This window comes from Pipistrellus hanaki (assembly GCF_964339955.1).
Source record: "Pipistrellus hanaki genome assembly, chromosome: 1".
NCBI classification, from domain to species: domain Eukaryota; kingdom Metazoa; phylum Chordata; class Mammalia; order Chiroptera; family Vespertilionidae; genus Pipistrellus; species Pipistrellus hanaki.
The window spans coordinates 50493535-50520811 of NC_140503.1; positions in this window are offsets into that span (position 1 = coordinate 50493535).

The following is a 27277-nucleotide window of genomic DNA, read 5'->3' on the forward strand; positions in this document are numbered from 1 at the left end:
TTCGCTATGCTCACAGCCAATCAGAGTGAGTATATAAATTGACAAAGATGGCGGTTAATTTGCATACCTCAAGGGAGGGAGGAGTGAAGACTGAAGACAGCTTAGAAGGAAGAGGGAGGAAAAGTGGAAAGCAAGTGGCTGCCAGAGGGAAAGCGCGGACGGGGTAGGGCAGGTGGCAGTGGCCACTTGCAGGAATCTTCCTGCAACGGGCTCCTAGAGGATATAATAAATCAGTATGAAAGCGGGGTCAGGAAGGGGTTATATAACACTTGAGGCGCTTTTGGTTGCTAGTAATAAAACCTAACAGGCTAAAACCATAAGGACAGTTTATTTTTAGCTTAAGAATTTTGGAAGAAGCAAATGCTGTATTTCTGTTCCATCATCTTCAACTTTGTTTTCCTGTGTCTATAGCCTTGTGTTCAGGATGGCTGCCGCAGCTCCAAATACTACATCTCTATACATTCCAAACAAGCTCTCAAGCTTTTATCAGAAAAAAGATCCTGGAATCTCCTGTCCCACCCTCCAAGCCCCATTTAGTCTTATTGGACAAAACAAGGTCAAAAGCCAATTAGCTTAGATTCTTGATTCTGTATTGCAGAGAGCTCACTTCCTTGAGTTCCAATGGACAACAGTGTGGTGATTATGGGGTAGGGTGTGTGATGGGGGATAAATGGTGATAGAAGGAGACTTGACTTGGGGTGGTGAACACAATCCAGTGCACATATTATGTGCTGTAGAATTGTGCACCTGAACCCTGTATAATTTTATAATTTTATCTTCCATAAGCTAGGAAAATAATGGGGACTTAAAATCTTGTGCCTACCTTTAGTGATGCTCAGTTTTGTAAATAACTAATAACATATTCTTTAAGAAGTGCTGCCTGGCCAGTATGGCTCAGTGGTTGTGCATCGATCTATGAACCTGGAGGTCATGGTTCAATTCGCAGTCAGGGCACATGCTCAGGTTGTAAGGGCTTGATCTCTTATGGGGCCATGCAGGAAACAGCCAATCAATGATTCTCATCGATGTTTCTCCTCTCTGAAATCAATAAAAGTATTTTTTTTAAAAGAAAGAAGTGCCAAGTAGAGGTATATATAATATGTTATGTAGTGTAAAGGGTGAGAATTCACACCAAGGAACCAAGAACAGGACAAAAGAAGATTTTTAGGAAGGACGACATTTAGAAGGAGACTCTTGGTAAAGTGTGAACTGGTATTCGGCCTTCCCTCTCTGGGTTGAAAAATAAACCCAATTGCCTCAGCACCTGTCACCATAATAGACAAACAAAATTTTGATTTTGTTATGTCTGTAAAGTAGAGGTTGATTTTGATGTACATTGCTGTAAGTGTATTTTTAATCATTAGAATTAACAAATTTGTGGATGGGCTTATTTATCAACCTATACATATAAAAGCCTAAGCGACCATTCAACTGGCAGCTATGACATGCACTGACCACCAGGAGGCAGACGCTCAACGCACAGAATTGTGCACCAATGGGGTCCCTCAGCCTGGCCTGCAAGGATCGGGCTGAAACCGGCAGTCCAACATCTCCCGAGGGCCCCCAGATTAAGAGGGTGCAGCCAGGCCTCGAGACCCCACCATGCATGAATCTGTGCACCAGGCCTTTAGTAGTATATAATGTGAAATTTTTAAAATGTATTTGACCAGCTCTGGAACTATAATATGCTTATAAGGGTAGAACTTGGGGGATTGGAGTGGGGACTAAAAACCCTACAAGTTTTCTAAATAGGTTTTATATCTAGTACTTAATTTTAGAGAGAAGGAAAAATAATTTTATACATTAAATATATCATGAGAATGGTATTACTATATATGAATATTTAGACTTGCACTAGACATTAAATGCTTTGCTTATATTCTCAGTACCTCACTGTAACAATTCTGAAAGAATACTGCTTTTCAGATTAAAAAATTTTAGCTCAGAGATGAACTGGAGGGGTAAAAGCTAATAACAGGAAGAGCTGGGGTGAATTTGGTCCCAACGCCTAGTTCTTAACCATGATGCAATACTGAAGATACTTGTTCAGGCTACAAATTTGATTTTGGTGGCTTCTTTGAAATTTCCATTCTGGTTTAAAATTTATGATTAAATTTGATTGTATGGGGACTTTTATTTCTTTGTAACCCCTAATTCCTATATCTTTTGTGCTTCCTTTTAATTTTTGTTGCTTTGGGATTTTACCTATAGTATTTTATAGTTTTTCTCTAAATTATTCACGTTCTCCCCCCTCCACCCCCAAGGAAGTATATGATATAACATTGGAAGTCAAGGGAGAAATAAGATTTAAATACAATATTTTGTTTTATAGCTTATTAAGCACATTTCTTAGATGTATACTTAATCACATTTTATTGAATATGATTAAGTCCACATATAGGTTAATAAATTTATATAGGTTTAAGATATCCAATTCTATAATACATCATCTGTTTTGTGTGTGTTCATCTTCCCAAGTCATGTCTCTTTCCATCGCCTGCCCCATTTCCCCTCTCCTGCCTCCCCCCACCCCCATTTCCCTCTGATAAGGACCATACTGTTCTGTTGTCGATGCAGTGTGGGTTTTTTTGTTTGTTTGTTTTTCTTTGCTTAATCCCTTCACCTTTTTCACCCAGCCCCCTTCCACTCTGACAGCTATAAGTCTGATTCTATTTTATTTGTTAGTTTATTTTGTTCATTAGATTCCACATAGAAGTGAATTCATATTTCTAAACCGCTTTTAAATTTTCATTCAGAGTTAAAAAAAAAAATTGGTTTGTTTGTTGAACAAATAATAATGTGTCTAAAAATGTCAGGCTCTGTGCCAAGTGCTGGAGAAGACACCTGCCATTTTGAAATTTTGCAAGATAACAAGGAAGATGCAATGAGGTCACCGTCGCAGAGAGCATCCACTAGTAGCATTTTCCTAGCCATCTGCAAGGTAGCCTGCCTCCTCCAGCTTCCCTGGAGTTATGTGGAGCCACTTGCCAAGTAGCCCAAAGAAGGCCATCAAAAGGTGTGTTAAACGTGCTTGCCGTCCTTCCTCCCTGCAGGCTGGGATGCCCGTATGAAGCCTTAGAACTCTGATAGGCTGCCATGGACCTTGAGGTAACGCCACATGCTGAGGATGATGGAGTAACCACATAGAAAGAGCCTGGGGCCCTGAGGACTGGGGGAAGCTGCCCTACTAGTCCCAACTGTTTGCCTCGGAGTGTGTTTTACATGAGAGAAATTAATTTCTGGTTTAAGCCATAATTACTCAATGCAAATTCAAAGTCTTTTTTTTTAACATTTAAAATATTTTAATTGTAATGAGAACATTTTCTCACCATCTTTAAATAAGAACAATTCGCACTTTTTAAGCTGAAAGAGCTCTGGCATTAGGACTTCATTGCTTCCTGGTCCCCGGGCCTTGGACACCGCCTCACTGCCAGGGCCCCAGCACTCTGGAGGAAGGGTGAGCCATGTCCTCCTGTGTGGGAAGTCCTTGCAGCAACCTCGGGGGCTTGGTTCTTATCAAATGCTTACCCACTTTTTTAACCAGTTTTTGCATTCACTGAAGGATGTTCTTAGGAACGTGAGGAGTATGAACTTTTTCTAATCCAACCATCTTTATTCCATTTTTCCCCCCAATAGGGTTGTCTTTTTGTATTTTTTATTCTGCTTACAGGATATGAGAGTGCTGTGGGTCCCCACCATATTTTCATGATCTGCAGGGGAAGGCTGAAACGCTTTGTTAACGAAAAAACATTGAAACCTGTAAAGAATTTTTTTGTGAGTTTATTTGAGCCAAAACTGTCGACACATGCCGGGAAGCAGAACCTCAACGGATTGAGATAATGCTCCGGAGAATGGTGGATTACATTTCTATATTTATACACTGAAATCAAAGGAGGGACATAGGTGGGTTACATGAAATTCATTGGCGATAGATTAGGGAGGTGGGACAAAGCAAAGTGGGGAAACCTCTGGGATAGGGTAAAAGGTTAAATGATGGACATGAGCTTCTTTCACAGAGATGGATACAGGATACTCTAACGTAATTAACAGTTGACAATTAACTTGATAACAATAACAATGAGGAATGTCTCGAGGCTATTTGTTGTACCCTGAGGGGTCCGAGGTAAAAAGGAAGGTACAAGTTACCCAGACATCTCACAGATATGTTATCTTAGATGCAGGAAGGCAGAGGGGCTCAGTAAAAGATGAAAGTTGATCATTGTCAGGTGAAATCTCTGGGACATGACTACCTACTATAACCTGTTAGATATTTAATTTTTCAAACCATCTCTTGTGGTTATCTTAGGTCTCTGGGTTTGCAAGACCGCCACGCAGGCCTTCCCTGAGCTTGTCAGGTTAGCTTGTGGCTCTTTTCTTTCACAGCTTCATCTGGAATTCTCGACTTGGTACATGTATGACGAATCCAATCTGTACAAATGGAGACGCCACACCGTTTGTCACAGTGTGTAGTCTGCCTGGCAAGCTCTGAACGATTGAGAGCAAAATGCTGGCCCTGCGGGTGGTGACTGTCCTCTGCAGAGGCAGCGGTTGCTAAATGCTGTTCAGTTTGTACTTACCACTGACAGGAAGCTGAGCCTGGGAGAGACCACCGAGTGCTACACACAACATCTGCCCACAAATTTATATTCTCACCAACCCAGCCTGCAGCAGGTTTTAAACAGTCATGAGGAATGTTAGATTAGCATGAGGATCGTCGAACAACGATGGATTCCCCATCATGGGACATGGCATCTCTTTTTTATTGTGACTGATAAGCAGGAGAGCATTGTAGAATACTCTGAATTAGCACAGCATTTGAATACTGTTCCCTAGTTGTCCCCCAAAAAGATAAAGATAAAATTAGGTGGATTATAAGCTGCTTAAACAGCAAACAAAAAATTAATGAAAGAAATTGAAAGGCAATATAGGCGTGTTAGTTATTGGTGACAGAACTGGGTTTAAGTCTCAACTGCTAGTTATAACCATGACCCTGGGTAGGTGAGAGAAATTAGAGCCACCTGATCCATCTGGAGAGCGTCTTCTAGGGTGAGCCACATGGTTCCGAGCCTTATTTGTGCCAACATCTTGAATGAAGACACACAAAAATTGCTGCAGCAAATATTGTGGGTTGGTTTGCTCAATTTCATCCCAGCCTCTTCCTGGTGTGCAGATCCTGGGAAGCCAAACGACATTTTTTAGACTTGCTCACAGCAGAGTCCTGGATGTGAATATCATTCCTCTCCTTGATGCATTGTTGAAAGATTTGGAGTATGAAAATGAAGCAGAAGCGGTCCTCCTACCTACCCCCTTTTGAGGACTTTTCTTGCAAGCAAGGCCCTAGTGACGGAGCTTTTCAGCAGCAGTGTCCTGGGTCCATTCCTGAGATTCTTAGGTTCTAAGGTTCATGTTCCATTGCCAAGTCACCGGTTCTGTGAATGGCAAGATGCCGTCAAGTGGTGGCAGTGATGGGAGCAGCAACAGTATCAGAAGCTTTCTGGTCTGGCTTCCTGGTCTCCAGTGGTTCCAGGTATGGGGATGCAATCAGTAAAATCCGGAGTCTGGGGAAACTCCATTGATCAAGCAGTCAAGTTTTTTTTTTTAACAAATACATTTAAGGGGTGGGAGCAATGGAAGGGGAACCTGTAGAGTAAAAGGAACTTTTAAAAAGTTTATTAAAGTTCATATTACATTTTAAAAATATAAATAAAGAAACTAAAATATAATGTTTAGGGATGCACTAATAGGTGATAAAATATAAAGAAAAGCAAAGAAATGGTTACCATAAAAAGCACAGTAAGTGGACACACTGAGGGCTTCTTAGATGGCTGCCCAAGTTCTAACTCCTCACAGGTAGACCAGGAAGTTTGCTTACAATAATTTATTAAGGTATTTTTTATGTGGCTCTCTATATCTTATATTTTTCAGTTAAGTGGTATGTTGAAGATTGACAATTATAAGAAAATTTGCTGTCTGGCCGGTGTGGTTCAGAAGTTGAGCCTCGACCTATGAACCAGGAGGTTCAATTCCCGGTCAGGGCACATGCCCGGGTAGTGGGAGTGCAGGAGACAGCTGAGCAATGATTCTCTTTCATCGTTGATGTTTCTATCTCAGCAAACTGTGGCTCTTGAGCCACATGCAGCTCTTTGGTCCCTTGAGTGTGGCTCTTCCACAAAATACCATGGCCTGGGAGAGTCTATTTTGAAGAAGTGGCATTAGAAGAAGTTTAAGTTTAAAAAATTTGGCTCTCAAAAGAAATTTCAATTGTTGTACTGTTGATATTTGGTTCTGTTGATTAATGAGTTTGCCAACCACTGCTCTATCCCTCTCCCTTCCTCTCTGAAAGCAGTAAAACATTTTTTTTAAAAAGAAAGAAAATTTGCCTTTCCTATATCCACTATATTTAGGATAACCAAATATCCATACTTGATACAGGAAATTTTTCTTTAGTAAAAAATTCCAGGTAATCAATGAGGAAAGAGGATAAGATTACTGAATCAATACTTCACAATCCCTATTGATAAATAATCCAGGCAGTGACCATCAATAGATGAAATCGATAGGTGGGAGATGGATAAGACATTGTATAGTGGAAGAATCAGGCCATTGCCACCTTAACCCACTGATCAGTCTTAATGCTACTGCTGATAAACAGGGGACAAGCAGACACTGGGCAACTTCCATTTACAAGAAATGCAGGAGGCAGAGTTAAATAACACCACAGGGACACATCAAGACCAGTCTGGAATCAAGAACATTCTCAAGGCCCAAACCGGTTTGGCTCAGTGGTAGAGCTTCGGTCTGCGGACTGAAGGGTCCCGGGTTTGATTCCGGTCAAGGGCATGTACCTTGGTTGCAGGCACATCCCCAGTAGGGGGTGTGCAGGAGGCAGCTGGTTGATGTTTCTCTCTTATCGACGTTTCTAGCTCTCTATCTCTCTCCCTTTCTCTCTGTAAAAAATCAATAAAATATATATTTTTTAAAAAGTTAATAAAGGGATATTAAAAAAAAAAACATTCTCAAGGACAACTGACATGGTTTTCTCAAGTCAGTGGCATAAAGAAAAAAGAAGTGGGGTGAGGAGGGCTGCCATAGGTTAAAATAGACTTAAGAGCCATAAAAACCACATGCCATGTGTGGGCCTTGTTTAGAACGTGATTCAAACAAATCAGCAGAAAAATATATTTTTGAGGTAATTGGGGAAATTTGAATATGGGCTGGGTATTAGTCAATCGCAAGGAATCATTAAGCATGATAATAGCGTTTCACTTATAAGAAAATCTCAGGACTGTTTAGTGATGCACACTAAAATGTGCAGATGTGAAAATATAGGATGTCTGGGATCTACTTTAAAATAATTTGGTAAAAGACAAAGGAAAGCAATAAAATCTTGGTAATCATTTAGTCTGAGAATGAATTTATACAGATTTAAAAAAAAAAAACACAAAAAACTTCCGTATATGTTTGAACATTTTGTTATTTAAAATGGATTTGTGATTCCCTGTTCTAGTAAATAAGATGTTTAAAATATATTATTTAGCCTGAGCCCGTTTGGCTCAGTGAACACCGACCTGCAGACCAAAGGGTCCCGGGTTTGATTTGAGTCAGGGCACATACCTTGGATGCAGACTCCTCCCCAGGGCTCGTGCAGAAGGCAACCAGTCGACGTGTTTCTCTCACATCAATGTTTCTCTCTGTCTTTCTCCCACTCTCCCCCAAAAATCAATGGAAAAATATCCTCAGTGAGGATTAACAACAACAACAAAGATATATATATATATATATATATATATATATATATATATATACACACACACACACACACACACACACACACACACACATATATATATGTATGTATGTATGTATTAATTAAACCCCAAGCTCCTTTGGATGGTATTCGTGGCATTGCACACGCAGCTTCAAGTGCCATGAGCTGAAAAGAAGGCAGGGATGGTTTCCCTGGAAGAAAATGAGGGGCTGTTTCCAAAAGAAGGGGATCCACGCCAGGCAAAAAGCCCAGGACAGACGTCCGCTATTGCTCCCACACAACTCTGTGAGCTTCGTCTTACAAAATGAATTGAGGCAAATAGAACACACTCCGATGCCACTAGGTCTTGCTCAGGATGGCCTTTTTTTAAATGAATCACACTTCAAGTCTACCTCAACCACTCTCTGAGGGGGAACCCTTTGCCTCAGCCTGTAAGATAAGAAGACTCCTGTGGACGCTACGATAGTATTCTTTGTACTTTGTATGTACAAGCATGTATGTGTCCATATCCCCACGAAATTGGAAGCCCCCCCCCCCTTCCATTGTATGCCTCAAAGCACCAAGTCCAATGGCTTGTCTATGGCAGGGGCACTATCCTAGTTTGCCAAATTGAATTGCCACTAATGCTTTGAAATAGAGTTTCTCAAGAAGGCACAAAATATTAAGCTAAAAAATTGTCATCCTTCATCAGAGCAATAAATAGAACATTTTTATTATCTAATACCTCTTTCCTATTCGAAGACATTGAAGTAAATCTTAGATCCCAATTGTCTATAGCCAAGATGCCTGCTTGGAGATCTGTAGGGGGAGACTGAGATGTGTTTGCATTCTGAAATATGTTCATCTCCTTGCCAAGCACAGCAGATGGCCTCCCTTACTGCTTGTAACAAAATTTTTAACTGATTTGACAATAGCCTTATGGTCTTTCTGGTCGGATGCCAAATATTTGCATTAAACAAACCTTTGATTAAGCTACTATTTTATTGTGTGAGTCTGCAAATGGAAACATTCTCAGATCCAACTGAATTCCAATAAAAATGTAATCTTTTTCTATTTCTATTTTTAATTCGGTGAACGGAGTCAACTGTGGTCTTTGCAAAATTATGCTATATTAACCTATAGTTTTTAAATTAAAAAGTTCTTTGGTAAAGGAAGTCTTGAGTGAGGCGTGTGTTTGCATTTGCAAATCAGAGGTGCTTCTTTTTCGTGTCTGCGTGAGGTGGTCCGAAATAGGAGAAGTGGGCTTCGCCTACAGGAAGGGAGTGAGCGGAAGGCTCACATCCATTGAGCACCGTGTCCAATACCTTCATCTAACTGTTCCAGAAAGCTAAGGCCGATTTGGATCTTTGAATAGAATCACAAAGTGAGGGCGAGTTCCTCCTGCTTCTCAAAGGTCTGCTGCCCACCCCCGGGAAACTCTGGTTCTCTGGAGGCCCTTGCTGTAAACCCCTCCTGTGTCTGCCCCTCTCCAGTGGCCTACATGTTTTTCTCTCATCACTTATTCCCTGATTCCTGGATCTTTAGAGCTGATCTCTTAGAGAGGTTAGATCACCCTCCCTCCTTGTTCAGATGGAAAGACAGGGTTTGGAAGTCGAGACCAGTCCTTACTCCGCTTGGCCGAGGCCCAGTCCTTTTCCCACAACAAATCCAGGGCCTCCCTGAGAAGGCGCAGGGGAGGGGAGCGGAGATGAAGCAACCCACGCGTACAGTGGACTGTGACTTGGAGCTGTGAGCACCCTGAGCGGCGAGGCCTCTCCTCCTGCTGGCTGCTTCCCTCCACACCTGCGCTTCTGGGTGGTGGCCTTCCTCCTGGACAGCATTCCGTGAAGTGTGTGTGTGAAGTTGTGGGTGAGGACAGATCCCAGTGAAGAGACGTCCATCAAAACAAACTCATATTTGGTTCCTTTTCTCTATTCTAGAGGCAGAGATGCTCAAGCAAGATGGCCTTCCTGCACAGGGATGCCTGGTTATTCACCGGGCGTCTTCAGGAGAGGAGCTACAGTCGCCCTCTGCCTGGAAACAAGCCAGCTGGTCTCTGCCCAGGTCCACAACATCACCCGTTCATGGCTCATTGCACCAGGACGTTTTGTCACCGGATGATTTTGGCTCCCTAGTCCTGATTCCTTCAATGAATGCCCAGGATGTGGCATTCAACCTGGAAATGGTTTTCTTTTAGTTCTGGGTGGAAAAAATCAGATAATGCATTAAAACGAGGCTGTTCCTGAGCCCTTTAAGTCTTCAGGCTGCTTGGTACCAGGGACAAAGACATATATTTTTTTTCTATCCCCCAAATGAACACGCATATGAAAGATGTGTAATAATTAAAATTGAATTCTGCCAGGAGATGAGCAACTCCCCAGACTGATATCGGAGCCAGGCAAAGCGGCTGTCAGCTTAAGCTGGCATCTGTTGCAGCAAATGCCTGCTCTCCCTGGCTTCTTGATGTAGGCAGAAAATGCAAAAAGTTGTTGCAATGGATAGCTGCCTTGAGCTCCAGATCAAGACAAAATGCCGGGTCTTCCATGAGCTCCTGAACTCCCCATCTCCCACCTTGAGCTCTCATTAGCAGGCAGGAGGCAGGAGAGCACGCTTCCAAAACTGAATGGAAGTCAATGGGGGAATGATTTGCTTTACGGAAGTCTGTTCTGCATGCAAAGATCATCTAGCCAATGACATGACTATGGTCTTTAAAAACGCTTTTCTTCCATCATGTATACATAGAATTATCTTTCTCAAAGGAGTAGGAAAAATTGGAATATTAATAAATTAGTTCATAGTTGTGAAAATGGTTTGCAATCTTTCTAATGTTCAATCCCTTACTAATTTACATGTAACTTTAAAACTTTTTTTTATCATAGAAGTATCAACAAATATATGTTAAGAGAATAGTACAATGAACAGTCAAGTACCCTTAACCCAGCTTAAATAAGTATCAATTCTCAGTCAATCTCATTGCATCTGTGCTCCAACCCACTTCCCCTTGTCCTCCAAAGTATTTTGAAGCAAATCTCAACAAGCTGTAAACAAAGTTCTCAAAAAAGACTGTTTAGATCACTCCTGATTTTTAGTAGTCAACAGTTGCCCCAAATTTTTATAGTTTTCGTAAAATTAAAGCACATATTTATTATAAATCTCTTTATACTAAGATCTAGGTACTTCATTCGTCCATCCATTTGTTCACTCATTATACATTCAGAAAAACTTATTAACTACTTATTATGCATTCAGCTTATTTGGAGTATGAGATTTATCAGGATGATCACTCTGTAACTACATAATGTCTAATCCCTGGGGTGTACGTTTGAAACTAATATAATATTGTATGTCAACTATAATCGAAAAATAGAAAATGATTTAAAACTGAAAAAAATGCCACAAGAGAGATTTATGTCTTCTTGAGAAGTAGCACCATGCATGCCTTCATATAGATTAAAACTGAAACAATCTGTAGTATCAATGAGGTACATTGGGAGAGGTGATCATATAACTGAGTTCGATTAAAGCAGAAGTTGCATGCAATTTTTCAGTTTTACCACTAGGTGGAGAACTCATCTTCTCACCAATATGAGCCAGACCCATCTCCAGTGCCTGCTCTGTGGGAAGCTTCATGCTAGGGGGCTGCAGAGAGTCAAAATTGAGATGCATTCGATGCCTTAAATGCTCCGGTAGGCCAGTGGGAAAAAGACAAGACCTCAATAACCTACATTCCAAAGCAGAATGTAAATGTCAGATTACAGACAAGAAGTTCTATGGAAAATAAAAGGAAAGAATAACTCCAAAAAATTAGAAGTTTTTTGGATGAAGTAGAACAGTGTTTGAGGTTTTAAAACATATATATATATATATTATTGATTTTTTACAGAGAGGAAGGGAGAGGGAGAGAGAGTTATTGATCAGCTGCTCCCTGCACACCCCCTACTGGGAATATGCCGGCAACCAAGGTACATGCCCTTGACCAAAATCGAATAGGTGTGCGTGTGTGTTTGCGTGTGTGTGAACACTTCAGTCCATAGGCCGACGCTCTATCCACTGAGCCAAACCAGTTAGGGCCAGCGTTGAGTTTTGAAGTTCAAGGAGCATTTCTACAGGCTGGGTTGAAGAGTGCTGCATAAACCCACACAGAGGCAGGAAGGCATGGTGGTGTGTGCGTGGAACACCAAACTCTACAGTTTTCTTAGCAGAGATAAGACAGTATGTAGTTTAGAACTATATTGCTTTAAATGTGGGCAAGAAGAGATTATAATTCAATCAGTGACGTGGGAGTGAAGGGGGTGGGGGCTGGTTTCTTTGAGGCTCCAATCAATGACCCAGGTTCTTCTCCTCCAAATTCCTTCCTCGGGCAGAGTCTGGACTTCCTCTTCCCCTTCAGGGGCACGTACCTCAGTTGCAGGCTCAAACCATCCCTGCCCCCCCACCTCCCCCACCACCATGTGAGAGAAGCAACCAATGGATGTGTCTCTCACTCATCACTGTTCTTCTCTTTCTCCCCTCTCCCTCCCTCCTCTCCACTCTCTCTGTAAAAACAAACAAGACAAAACAAAAAAAAAAACACCAAACAAACAAATGAAAAAATAACCTTAGGTGAGGATTTTTAAAAATGTCTATTGAAGTAAAAATGTAATGAATGCAATATTTTATTTTTATTTTTTGGGGGAGAGAGAGAAACATCAATTGGTTGCCTCCCACATATGCCCTGTGTGCCCTTGACCAGGAATGGAACACACCACCTTTCAGTGTGTGTGATGGCACTCCAATCAACCGAGCCACACTGGCCAGTGGGTCGTGAGATATTTTGAAATATATTAATGTGTTTTTATTCTTGTACTTCTTTGACCACAACGTGCCCTCTCATTGTTAGCCTGTTTGCATTAAGATTAGGATTAGGATTTTAACAGCAGGAATGCACAGAATCGTTATTATTAACCCTGGAAGCCCATTTCAAAAACAAGAGTCTTAAAAACTAGGGGTATATTTAGGGTCTCACCAGGAAAACAGAACTCAAAAACAAGGAAGTATAATGTAGGTACAGTGGTGCCTCACACAACGAACTTAATTCGTTCCAGGAGCAAGTTTGTTATGCGAAAAGTTCGTTATGTGAAACGCGTTTTCCCATAACAATACATGTTAAAAAAAATAATTCGTTCTGTAGCATAAAATATGCTAAGATGACATAAAAAAAGATAATTTTTTTGTTATTATTTTTATTTAGATACATCTAAAAACATAATTTTTTTAAAAAAAAACACACATTTTTTTAATTTTAAGACAGACTAAGTAGAGTCTACCGAATCTTGCACATCTTCATCCATTTTCTGCTTTTTGGCCGATGGTTTCATGAAAAACCTGTCCAAAGTCGTTTGTTTTTCTCTTTTCTCCAACATCTGCCGGAAATAACGGACAAGAGTATCGGAGTAAAGATCGTTGATCCTGTTTGCTTCAGCTGAATCCGGATACAGTGTATTGAATTTAACTTAAAAGGACGTCTGCCGTAATACGTGCGTGATTTAATTCGTAATGAAGAACGATTGCCGCGATACGTGCTTAAGTTAAGCGCAGTGACTAACGACTGCCTGCAGTGCCTGCACGGAAGGATGCAATACATCGGCAGCGATCGTGGAAGCTCGGGCGAAGCAGTCGTGGAAGCTCGGGCGACTTCGTTGTGTGAAACGAAGTTCGTTGTATGAATCATGAAATGAAGTTCGTTGTGTGCAACGTTCGCTGTGCGAGGCGTTCTTTATGTGAGGCACCACTGTAATTGGATTCCCAAGAGATGAGAAAACAGAGTGGATGGTGAGGTCAGCCGGAGATGAACACCAGAAAGACTGGAGAGGCGAAGGGCGGGACTGTTAGTGCCGGAAGCTGGACCCACAGTGGCACACAGCAGCCTGTGCCAGAGACACCACTGAGACAGAGAAATGCTGACTTCTCCCATCACACAGTCACACGCAGCGGCTGAACCCGGCCAGAGCGAGCTGCTCTAGGGGCCTGCAGGCAGCAGCGGACCACAGAGTGGGCAGGGGGCAGGGCAGGAGAGGACTGGGGGCAAAGGAGCCAAATCTGCACACCACTTGCGAAGGCCAGCCTTTTGCGATAGAACAGGGTTTTGTTCTGCGTTGTTTTGTTTTTAACTTCTAAACATTCTCATCAGTGATAAGAAAGAAGCATTGATCGACTGCCTTCTGCATGCCCCCTGTCGGGGATCGAGCCAGCAACCCAGGCATGTGCTCTTGACCGGAATTGAACCTGGGACCCTTCGGTCCCCAAGCCGACTCTATCCATTGAGCCAAACCAGCTAGGGGCCGAGGATATTTTTCCATTGATTTTTAGGGAGAGTGGAAAAGACAGAGAGAAACACTAATGTGAGAGAAACACATCGACTAGTTGCCTCCTGCATGAGACCTGGGGAGGAGCCTGCAACCAAGGTATGTGCCCTTGACTGGAATTGAACCCGGGGCTCTTTGGTCCGCAGGCCAATCCTCTATCACTGAGCCAAACCAGCTAGGGCTAGAGTTTTTAATATAAACCATTGAGTATAAGATATGAGCTCATGGCAATTTCCCATCACATGGAAAGGCAATCAAGCCCTTCCTGGCTGGGAAGGAGAAGCTTGGAGCAAAGGCTGAGGGGGCCAGGATTCTCAGGCTGCATGAATGGGGATGGTGAGGATAGAACCTCAAGCCTCGGATTCCTAGAGAAGGGGGGCTTGGGCATTATTTTTTGTCCAAGAATTTGGGCGGACACTGTCTTAAAGAATGCCCCACACCAACACGGAGTGAGAATACAGTATCAGTGATGGGGTGGGGGCTGAGACACAGAAACAGCCTGTGATTATAGTTTTCCATGGGTTTTCTGGGATTGTGTGATTCCTGGACAAGATCCAGAGCAGACACCTCGAGCCAGAGGCCCAGGCAAGCACCATGTGCATCCAAGCAGGTGACGGCTGGTGGTGCACCCAGCAGAGACTAAGACACCTTAGCTGGCCAAGGTGTCACCTTAGGCCAGCAAGGTGCCGAGGTCAGCACATCTGTGGGTGGGCCAGACACTCCTCTCTACAGCACGATGCTGGCTGCTGGCCACCTGCCACCTGTGCTCAGGGCACAGCCCTGAGGTCAAAGGGTAGGTAGGGCTACAAACAGACTTTGACTTTGAAATAACTACATTGGTTAGTAGGGGAGGAAAAAAAGTTATCCTCCGCCCTTCGAAGTTCTTAGCTGAGGAACCTATAACAAGACAGATTAACAAGGAAAAAATGAACAGAAGTTCGTTAACTGTATCATGCATATGACGCATGAGAGACCCCAGAGGTGAGTATCAAAGGTTTGGATAGAACTTTAGAATATATAATGTCTTAGCAAAGGAACAATAAATTTTAGAGAAATAATAAGACAAGAAAAGGAGCTAAGTCTCCGTGGGTGGTGGGCAGCTAATGGGAGATGAGGGCTGGGGAGTAACCGTTGACGTGTCGATTCTACGGTGCCATCGCTGGGTTGATTAACTTCCGCCCTTCCTGGTCGAGAGGGGCAGCGGGACACCTTGGTAAATGTATGTCTTGCTTTTTGGCCAATAGTGGGAGTGTAGGGAACTTTTCCTTCTTTTTTTAAGGAAACTGTTTCATAGACAAATAGCATTTTAAAATACTTTAATTGAGGTATAATTGACATGATGTATTAGTTTTGGAGGTACAGCATAATGATTTGATATTTGTACACATTGCAAAGTGATCACCACAATGAGTCCAGTCAACATCCATCATCATACATGGTCATGAAATTTTTTCTTGTGGTGAGAACTTCCATGACCCACTCTCCTAGCAACTTCCAAATAAGCAATAGGGTATTATTAACGATCATCACCAGGCTGTACATTGCACCCCCCGTGACTTTTCTTCTCAATAGCCTTTAACTCAAAATAATTCTTCTCTCCAAGTGGCATATTTGGGGCTGACAAATTCTGCCACTCTTCATTTAATTTTTCCAAAAGAGATGAATTTTTAAATTAGAGATATCTGAGTTACCTTCAAGGGTTAGGATGAACTGTAGAATTTGTAGAAATGACAGGTTGTTTCTATTTTTTATTGACAAATAAAAAAACTTACATTTCACCCAGCCAGCATGGCTCAGTGGTTGAGCATTGACCTAAAACCAGGAGATCACAGTTCGATTCCAGGCCAGGGCACATGCCCAGGCCTCAGTGTGGGGTGTGCAGGAGGCAGCTGATCAATGATTCTCTCATCATCATCTCTCTCCCCGCCTCCCTCTCCCTTCCTCTCTGAAATCAATAAAAGTATATTAAAAAAAAAACCCACAAACTTACATTTCTTTCCACCTGAACCTGAACCTATTCCATATGCATGGTATCTGGCAAATGTGTGTCTGCTCTGAATTTAAAAACAAACCACACATACCACACACACACACACACACACACACACACACACACACACATCTTTCTCTCTTTCTCTCTCTTTCTCTCTCTCTCTCTCTCTCACACACACACACACACAAACACACATATTTCTCTCTTTCTCTCTCTCTCTCTCTCTCTCTCTCTCTCTCTCTCTCACACACACACATCTTTCTCTCTTTCTCTCTCTCTCTCTCTCTCTCTCTCTCTCTCTCTCTCTCACACACACACACACACACACACACATCTTTCTCTCTTTCTCTCTCTCTCTCTCTCTCTCTCTCTCTCTCTCTCTCTCACACACACACACACACACACACACACACACACACAAAACACTTCAGCCCTTCAGTGGCCTTTGTTCTAGTTACTAGGCTTTTCCCTGGAGTAATGAATGCCATTCTAATGGGTGGAGAATCATTGGGCAACAAGTGTCATTTTTGGAAAGAAAGTAAATCTTGGTTAAAAATTTCCAAGAATCACCCAAAATTCCAAATTATTTCTTCTCCAAATGAATTATCCCTAGTCCCCACAAAGACATTTCCTCTCCGTTAGATGTCCCCACTTCTAAGAAGCCTTCTGTGCAGAATCTGTTTTTCTCTCTCTCTGCAAGCCCTCTGACTTTACCTCAGGTGGCCTTGGTCTTAGGCAAAATCCTCACAGCCATCCCTGATCAGGCTTCCCTTCACTCCTACTGACCCCCACACTTGTGAAGCTTCAGCCGAGATGCTCAGAGCCTCCCCCGATGGGGGATAAGCTTCGGGTGGCACTCGACGGGCCTGGAGTGGAGGAGTGCAGGCTGTGCACTGCTCAGCCCTAGGGCACCACTTTTAGCCTAGGTGCGTGGTCGGCAAACTGCAGCTCGCGAGCCACATGCAGCTCTTTGGCCCATTGAGTGTGGCTCTTCCATAAAATCCCATGGCCTGGGCGAGTCTATTTTGAAGAAGTGGCGTTAGAAGAAGTTTAAGTTTACGAGACCAGTGCTCTAACCCCTGAGCTACGGAGCCAGAAGAAGTTTAAGTTTAAAAAATTTGGCTCTCAAAAGAAATTCTAATCGTTGTACTATTTTTTGTTTGTTTTGTTTTGTTTTTTATAAAGAAGACTTTAATTATATATTTTTCATGTTTTATACAGGTATTTGTTATTCTTTAAATCTTCTTGTTTATCTGAAATATATATTTTCTATCTCCATCCAGAGTGGTCAATTTCAGTTTCTTTTTTTTTTTTTAAATATATATTTTATTGATTTTTTTTTACAGAAAGGAAGAGAGAGGGATAGAGAGTTAGAAACATCGATGAGAGAGAATCATTGATTAGCTGCCTCTTGCACACCTCCTACTGGGGATGTGCCCACAACCAAGGTACATGCCCTTGACCGGAATCGAACCCGGGACCCTTCAATCCGCAGGCCGATGCTCTATCCACCGAGCCAAACCGGTTTTGGCCCGTTGTACTGTTGATATTTGGCTCTGTTGACGAATGCGTTTGCCGACCACTGACCTAGACATATGCATCACACCGCCACCACCTGTCAGCTCATCCTCAGTGTCCTCTGTTCCTGCCATTAAGTGTAGAGCACATGTGTCAAACACAAGGCCCGCGGGCCAAATCCAGCCCGCCAGGCCTTGCAATGTGGCCCGCACCGCGCTGTCATCACTGCACCCTGCTGTCAGTTTATGACATTGTCAGTTTATGACTGTTCAGTAAACCATTCGGCCCGCGATTTAGGCTGGATTTTAGATTTTGGCCCCTTCTCTGATTGAGTTCGACACCCCTAGTGTAGAGCCTCTCGCCCAATTCGCAGAAACATCTCCTCTGCTGCAAGCGCTGGAGGAATTGAGGTTTGGAGTGTGGGTGGCAATTTGGGAATCTGCCTGGTACTTGACTTTCAAACAATCCACCTGCTTTTGCTCATTACACACACACACACACACACACACACACACACACTCACACACTTGACCCTCTGTCTGCCCAGCTCCTTGGCACTTTTAATTCCTGAGCATTCCCAAGGTCAGATGGCTAATTCCGCTCACTTCCCACTCTTTAAATCCTGAAAAGGTGAGGGGGAAATATGAGGTGGAGGCCCACTCGAGGCAATCTTAAGATACTAAGCAAGCTGAAACAATTGTAGGAAAATGAAATTCTAATATACTTAAAAGAAGGCTCCAGTTTCAAGGTTAAAAATTGGATGAGCAGACAGCACTGAGTTTACTGAGAAGGCAGTGTCCCCTCTGTCGTGGCCTCAGTGGCCGTGGTCTTCCCAGAGGGCAGCTTCCTTGGAGATGGGCACGGTCAGAGGGATGGAAGCAGAGACCCTCGGAGGCAAGTGTGCTCTTAAGAGGAGAGTCTTTCAGGGCTCCCATCCTGACTGAAATAGGACCCACCATCTCCCAGTGTGTGGGGCAGTGCTCCAGCCACCTGAGCCACACCAGCGGCTTGCACATGCGGCTTCTGAAGTAGAAGGTGTACATCCTTTAAGAACGTATATGTTCCATTTCATTATCTCTTCCTCCAGAACATAAATTCATAGAGGATGGTGCTCAGTTAGTTAGTTAGCAAAGCCAGTCCTTTTGAATGGGGTTAGATAACTATATTTTCTCTAAATACATATTCTTTCAAGACTGGGTGGGATGGAAGCTCCTCTTCATATTCAGAAGCCATGCCAGGTGGGTTTTTCATTTCTTTCTCTGTAATTTTAACCTGTCCTGCCTTTTGCTCTTTCAAATGGAGATCATTTGATCAACTAATACTTCACAAATATTAGTGAAGTCTCATCGGGGAAAGGATCATTTCCACAATAAAGGGTTCTGGGAAGACTGGATAACCTCATGCAGAGACATGAAATTAGATACTCACAAAAAGTACCTCAAAATGGGTTAAAGATTTATGTAAGACCCCAAAGTATCAAACTCCTAGAAGGAAAACAGGAAAAGGCTCCTTGACATTGGTTTTCGCAAGTACCTTTTGGATGTGACTCCAAAATTACAAACAAAACAAAAAGTGTTGGCTAGAACAAACTGTACACTTTTTGGGTAACCTTGAGCTTTCTCAGGCAGGGATGTTCAAGGGGACCAAGGTCATCCTAAGAATGAGGCCTTGAGCTGTTAGAAACCATGTTAGCTAAGTAATGTGGGGGAGGGTGGGGGACAAAAAAATCATTTGTGCTGAGAATCTTGGTCTGTGTAGGCCACGGTTGGGAAGAGAGCTCAAAGGGTCCTGGCTGGACTTTGATCAAGAGAATCTTTATCACTGTCTACCTACCAGGATCACATCATCCTTGAATCTTTAACTAACAAAAAAATTTGCATGCTGTTTTCCCACCTTATTCCAACAAAATGATTTCTCCCTTCTGAACTAATAGCATCTATTATAGTACTTCTTATATAGAAAGTTATTGCCGTACCTCTTAGTGAATTTTATCATTTTATTTCATTATGCATCTGCTCATGCATTTGTCTTGGCTACCCAATTAGGTCACAATTTCCTGTAGGAACATCGGGCTAATGTCTCTGACATCTTTTTACAGTTAAAGGTTCTGTGCAGTGCTTGGTTTCACTGGAAGGGACTAATCGTCTTCACTCATTCCAAAACATTTTAATAGGTACTCATTATATGCTTATTTTCCCAAGTTTAGTAAGATCCAGGCTTAACTTTTATTCTTGGCTCTCTCATTTTCTCATCAGATTCCTACAACATACTAGAGAACTCAAATGCATGTTTGCTTTGCAGCTTTTAAAAATCTAACCCCATAGAACCTGGTCTGTAAAACAATATTAGGTATGCGTCAGCTATTACACAATTTAGACGTTCATTATTAAAGAACTAGAGGCCCAGTGCACAAAATTTGTGCAAGGGGATTGGCCCTTGCAGCTGCAGTGGCTTGCCTCGGCCCTCACAGCTCTGGCTTTGTCTGGAAGGTCACCTGGCTGTGTGGTCTAATTAGCATATTATGCTTTTATTATTATAGATTCCTCAAAGTTAAATAATCACAGGCTCACCCTTAGTACATATTCAGGAGTATTAAGTATAGTGAAACACCACTCACACTCATGAGGATAACTATAATCAGAAAGCCAAACAGTAACAAGTGTTGGCAAGGATATGAAAAAGCTGGAACCCTTATACACTGCTAGCAGAAATGTAAAATAGTGAAACCACTTTGGAAAACAGTTGGACAGTTTCTCAAATGTTTAAACATATAGTTACTATATGACCTGGCAATTTCACTCCTAGGCATGTGTTCAACATAAATTTCACTCCTAGGCATGAGTTCCACATAAAAGTTGGGACAATGCAGCATTATTCATAATAGCCAAAAAGTACAAACAACCAAAGTTTCTAACAAATGGTGAATGGATAAACAAAATATGGTATATCCATACAGGGGAATACTTATCCTATTTAATAAAGAGGTTATATGCAAATTGACCATCACTCCAACATACAAGATTGCCACCACCAGATGGCCAGCAGGGGAGGGCAGTTAGGGGAGACCAGGCTGGTAAAGGAGGGAAGTTAGGGGTGACTGGGCCAGCCAGGGAGGGCAGTTAGGGGCAACTGGGCAGGCAGGGGAGCAATTAGGGGCAATCAGGCAGGCAGGCAGGCAGGCAGGCAAGTGGTTGGGAGCCAGCAGTCCTGGATTGTGAGAGGAATCCCAGATTGGAGAAGGTGTAGGCTGGGCTGAGGGACAGATGAATTTTGTGCACTGGGCCTCTAGTCAACAATAAAAAGGAATGAAGTATTTATTTATTTCTAATAAATCTAGAAAATATTATGCTTAATGATAGAAGCCAGACATAAAAGGCTACATATTGTATGATTACATTTATATGCAATGCCCAGAATAGAAAAATTCATAGATAGAAGCTGATGAATGTTTGCTGAGGCTGGGGTTTGGGGGACTTGGGGTGTGTGTGTGTGTGTGATGACTGACGAGTATGAATTTTTTTTTTTTGAAGTCCTGAAAATGTCCTGAAATGATAGTGACAGTTGTACATATATGTAAATATACTAAACACTATTGAATGCTAAAAAAAATAAATAAATAAATAAAAGAAAAGGAAAGAAAGAAAGAAAGAAAGAAAGAAAGAAAAAGAAAAACAGGCAAAAAAAAAAGTGGGACTACAGCAAACTAAAAATCTTCTGCACAATAATACAACAAAAAATAATCAGCAGAATAAAGAGGCAGCCTACAGAATGAGAGAAAATATTTGCAAACCATTTATCTGATAAGAGGTTAATATCCAAAACATATAAGAAACTCATACAGCTCAATGGCAAAAACAAAACACAACAGCAACAAAAATCCAAAACCCAAATTAAAACCAAATGGGCAAAGGTTTTGAACAGACATTTTCCCAAAGAAGACATACAATTGGCCAACAGCTACATGAAAAGATGCTTGACATCACTATAATCATCAGGGAAATGCAAATCAAAATTGTAGTGAGCTATCACCTCACACCTGTTAGGATGGCTGTTATCTAAAAAACAGGAGGTGAGTGTTGGAGAGGCTGTGACAAAAGGAATCCTTGTGCACTATTTTGGGAATGTAAAGCAAAGGTTTGGTTCCTGTTCTCTTTTACTCAAATTAGTTTGAGTTGGAAGAAGAATTTCATGAGGTAACATGGGGTGGCTGGAAGGCTTTACCAAAGGAATGACTTTTAAGTTGAATTCAGACAGATGAGTAATATTTAAATGGGAAAGGGATGGAGAATAAAAGCCTAAGGTAAGGAAATAGCCTAAGCAAAGACCTTAGAATGAGAAGGAACAAAAAGCATGTTGACGATTTCAAAGAAGGCCAATGTGGGTGGATTATAAGAAGCAAGGGTTGCTCTAGCCTAGCTGGTTTGGCTTAGTGGGTAGAGCATCGGCCTGGGGACTGAAGGGTCCCAGGTTCGATTCTGGGCAAGGGCACATGCCTGGGTTGTGGGCTTGATCCCCAGTAGGGGGCATGAAGGAGGCAGCCAATTAATGATTCTCTCTCATCATTGATGTTTCTATCTCTCTCCCTCTCCTTCTCTGACATCAATAAAAATATATTTTTTAAAAATGAAAGAAAAAGAAGCAATGGTTAATAGTAGTGCAAGAATTTGAAGAAGAAGGTAGAAAATATACATAGTGAATATTCTTGGTGCCTACCCATGATCCATTTGCCAAACCTCTTTCCTTATTGACCTCTACTTCTGTTCAGGTACCAGCCCTTCTCTTACACAGACTTTGCATCCCAGAGAAAGATCCTTGGCTCACAAAGTAACGATGGATCAAGGTAAGCTAATCATGGTAATCCTGCCCCTGGCCAGCCAATGGCTTAGGAGTGGGAATGATGTGCCCCAATGTTGCAAATGATATTTGAGTTATTGAAACCGTTTAGGAAAGTTCTTCCTTCTATTGGAGTGGTGGTGAGGGAAAGTCAATCTCTTCATCCATATTGAATGAAGGCAAAGAACCCTGTTGCCTCACTTCATTTTGTTACCTTGAGAGGAGTCAGCCTGAGGATAGAACATTGGAGGAGGATGGCGCTAAGGGAACTGCAAGAAAATAGGGCAAGAGCCTTGATCATATTGTACCTGAAGCCTGAGTATGTCTAGAATTCTAGGTATGTGAGCCGAATTCACTGTTTAAGCCTTGGAGTTGGTTTTTGGTTACACAGAGCAGAAAGCCTCTTACCTGAAACAATAGATGTCCAGGGATAGGCCCCTGAGTGATAAGTCTAATATGGAATCATAAGAAGACAATCTAGTTTGGTGTAGTATGGAGCTGACGTAATAAATGTCCAAACCTGTGGGGAATTTTTACTTGTAGAGTTGATTTGAACCAAACTGATGACATAAGCTGGGGGAACAAGATCTCAGACATTCCAAATATTAACAGCTTTGCAGCTTTTGAAATTAAGGAGGGAATGTACATGGAGGTGGGAGGAAGCAAGGTGGGGATTGGTTACAGGATAGTGACAAGACAATATGCTCTCTTGAGGACTAATACCCCCTTAGAGAGGTATTGCTTCTGGTATTTCCAAGGTGTGTTAACCTAACTGTACAAGAACAACGGACAGGCTGGCTTAAAACCTTTTACCAAAGAAGTTATAGGCCTGGGCATGACTACCCACCATGACCTGCCTACTTAGGAATTTAAGATTAGACTACCCTGTGAGGTTACTTCCTATAGACACCCCTCCTTTTTTGTGCACACTGGCGTTTTTACTCCCCTTTAGTTGTTGCCTGTCTTTAGTAAGGTCTTGTATAAACCATATGGTAGTTGGATTTCCCTTGCCCATAAGACTGTGCTGAGAGTACCCTGAACCCAAGTTCCAGTTCCTCCAGATGCCTTTGGATTCTAGATGTACTCATGTCCCTATGTCCTCTGCTGGCAGTGGTTCCGTTTATAGATCATTTCACTCTCTAGTGTATGTCGAGCTGTATGCTATTTGTTAAACATCACACCAACTCTTATGTGACACACAACTCCTTTATCGAAATACACACACACACATACACACACACACACACACACACACACACACACGACATTTATGTGTGTACTAACCTTGACTGAATCCTTTTAGGGGGCAGATATGGGGCTTGCATTGGAAAAATGCAAACAGCTTTGAAGATTGTTAAACACTCTTAAAGGGTATGTGGCCATGGGATTATCCCCACTACCCATTTTCCTGCTGGTTCTTGTTATTCTTTTCCTTTCTTTCCTCAACCCCCTACATTTACCGAGTATTCCAGTCACTCCATTTTTTTCCTGTCTCTAAAATACAGAACAATTCAACTCTTCAATCCCAAATTTAGCTGGAGGCTCACTTTGCATATCCAGGTATTCAGCAGAACAAAAGGGACTTTCTTATAACATAATCCTCCCTCTGTGAAGAGACTTGTCCTTCTAAATTAGCAATTTTATTATTTATTTATTATTTATTCATTCATAATTTATCTTTATAGTTGAAAGTATTGACTACTTCTAGCCCACCCCTGCCCCCAGCCCCAGACCTTCTCCACACTATTATGTATGCCTCTGGGTTATGCATATATGCAAATAAGTTCTTTGGTAATTTTAAACATTCCTGTTGGAACATTCCAGTCTTCTCATTTGTACTAAAGGATGTTAAGGACTGGCTAATCATGTTTAGGTCCATGTGCTCATGAAGGGTAATTAGCAAGAGATCCCCCCAACTCTAGCTGCTTTTGCTCTTGTGGATGTTACTCTTTCAATTCTGGTGTTAGATCTGGATTTTATTATTGCCATTAAGTTAGATGGCATTCCCTTACAGTGCAGATGCCAGTTATATAAACTTCTTGTAGCCAAACATTCCAAGGCATTCAATGAGGCATCTATCATTCATAAGAAGATTTATTTTGGCCACAATACTTACAAGGTATTTGCCTTTAAAAAGAAATTTACTATTTACCTCAAGAATAAAACTAACATTTTCCCTGGCAACTTAAGTTGGATCTCAGTACGAAATCAAGTGTCTTGGGGGGAAGGGGAAAGGAATTTATTATAATGATCCAGAGAATTAAAAAAACAAAACAAAAAACCACACACACACACACACACACACACACACACACACCTGTTCTTGGGAAGGAGAGAAACTAGAACAGCTCTGGAGCTCCGGGGAACTCCAAGGTCATTGACCATCTTTTAGGCACCAGCCTTGGGATAACTTGGCTCTAACTGCTTTCCATCTGCTAGAGATTCTATTTTATAAACCTTTTAGATGGAAATGTAACACATAAAGTGCACAGGTCTTCAGTGTACAGCTCACCAGTGAACACACTCCTGTAACCAGCATGCAGATCAATGTCCCCATCAATGCCTCCTCCCAGTTGTTACCCTTCAACGGTATTTGTATCCTGATTTTATCACACAGATTTGTTTTGCTTATCCTTAAACTTTATTTAAATGGAACCACTTAATGTCTGGCTTCTTGTGTTCAAGACTGTGCCCGTGAGATGTGTCTTTATGGTTGCAGAGAACAGTAGCTTGCTCTGGTTGCTGTATAGTATTCTATGACTATCATTTTTCTGACAGACATTTGGATTGTTTCCAATTTGGATATTATAAACAAAGCTACAAATGAATGCTCTTGCACGTGTCTTTGGTTCACATATGTTTGTTTTCATTCTTAAGAGTGGAATTCCTGGGTCATAAATAAGCATATACGCAGATTTAGTAAATATTGCCAAACAGCTTTTCAAAGAAGCTGTGCCAATTTACATTCCCCCGAGTAGAGGATTAGAGTTCCAATCAGTCCACATCCTTGCCAATGATTGGCAGTGTCATTTAAAAAATTGTATCCTGACCTAGCTGGTTTGGCTCAGTGGATGAAGCCTCAGCCTGCAGACTCAAGGGTCCCAGGTTCGATTCCGGTCAAGGGCATGTTCCTTGGTTGCGGGCACATCCCCAGTAAGGGGTGTGCAGGAGGCAGCTAATCGATGTTTCTTTTTTTTTTTTCTTTTTTTTTTTTTTAATCAATCTTTATTGTTCATATTATTACAAAGGTTCCTCATTTCTTCCCCCCTCCACCAGGTTCCCACCCCACCCTCTGCCCCCTCCCCATCCCCCATTGTCCTCATCCATAGGTGCACAGTTTATATTCAGTCTCTTCCTCCCTCCCTTTCCCCGATAGTAAATCCCTTTTCAGATAGTAAATCTGTTACTTAGCATTTTCTCATATCAATAATACCTCCACATGCCCAATGATACATTTCACACAAAAGACATTTCCAAATAGGTCAACCAGCCTCATCCAGGCCCCACCCAAGGCACTCACAGATCAACACCCCAGCGCTATACTAACTCAACACATCCAGATCTAAGCCTTCATCACTTGATTCAGCAGACCCTCAAGTTCCCGCAAAAGTTTCCAGCCATGTCTGAGAGGCAGCCGTGGGCAGGGACAGGCGAGGAGCGAGCTGTTTCGGGCCTGGCTGCTCTGGGCCTGGCCTCTGTTGCTCTGGTTCGTTCCACAACCAGCTGCTCCGGGTCTGGTCACTGCCGCTCCCGACCTAGTTGCTCTGGACTTGGCTGTTGCTGCTACAGGCCTGGCCGCACCCAACCCGGCTGCTCTGGGCCCAGTTGCTCCGGTCCCGGCCGCTCCGGGCCTGGCCGCTCCCAGCCTGTCAGCCGCTGCTCCGGGCCTGGCCGCACCAGACCCGGCTGCTCCGGGCCTGGCTGCTCCCAGCCTGGCAGCTGCTGCTCCTGGCCTGGCCGCATCCGACCCGGTTGCTCCGGGCCTGGCCACTCCCAGCCTGGCAGCCGCTTCTCCAGGCCTGGCCACTCCCAGCCTGGCAGCCACTGCTCTGGGCCTGGCTGCACCAGACCCGGCTGCTCCGGGTCTGGCCGCTCCCAGCCTGGCAGCCGCTTCTCCAGGCCTGGCCACTCCCAGCCTGGCAGCCGCTGCTCCGGGCCTGGTCGCACCAGACCCAGCTGCTCCGGGCCTGGCCGCTCCCAGCCTGGCAGCTGCTGCTCCGGGCCTGGCCGCACAAGACCCGGCTGCTCCGGGTCTGGCCGCTCCCAGCCTGGCAGCTGTTGCTCTGGGCCTGGCCGCTCCCAGCCTGACAGCCGCTGCTCCGGGCCTGGCCGCACCAGACCTGGCTGCTCCGGGTCTGGCCGCTCCCAGCCTGGCAGCCGCTGCTCCTGGCCTGGCCGCACCCGACCCGGTTGCTCCGGGCCTGGCCGCTCCCAGCCTGGCAGCCGCTTCTCCAGGCCTGGCTGCTCCCAGCCTGACAGCCGCTGCTCCGGGCCTGGCCGCACCAGACCCGGCTGCTCCAGGTCTGGCCGCTCCCAGCCTGGCAGCCGCTGCTCCTGGCCTGGCCGCACCCGACCCGGTTGCTCCGGGCCTGGCCGCTCCCAGCCTGGCAGCCGCTTCTCCAGGCCTGGCCACTCCCAGCCTGGCAGCTGCTGCTCCGGGCCTGGCAGCACCAGACCCAGCTGCTCCGGGCCTGGCCGCTCCCAGCCTGACAGCCGCTGCTCCGGGCCTGGCCGCACCAGACCCGGCTGCTCCGGGTCTGGCCGCTCCCAGCCTGGCAGCCGCTGCTCCTAGCCTGGCCGCACCCGACCCAGTTGCTCCGGGCCTGGCCGCTCCCAGCCTGG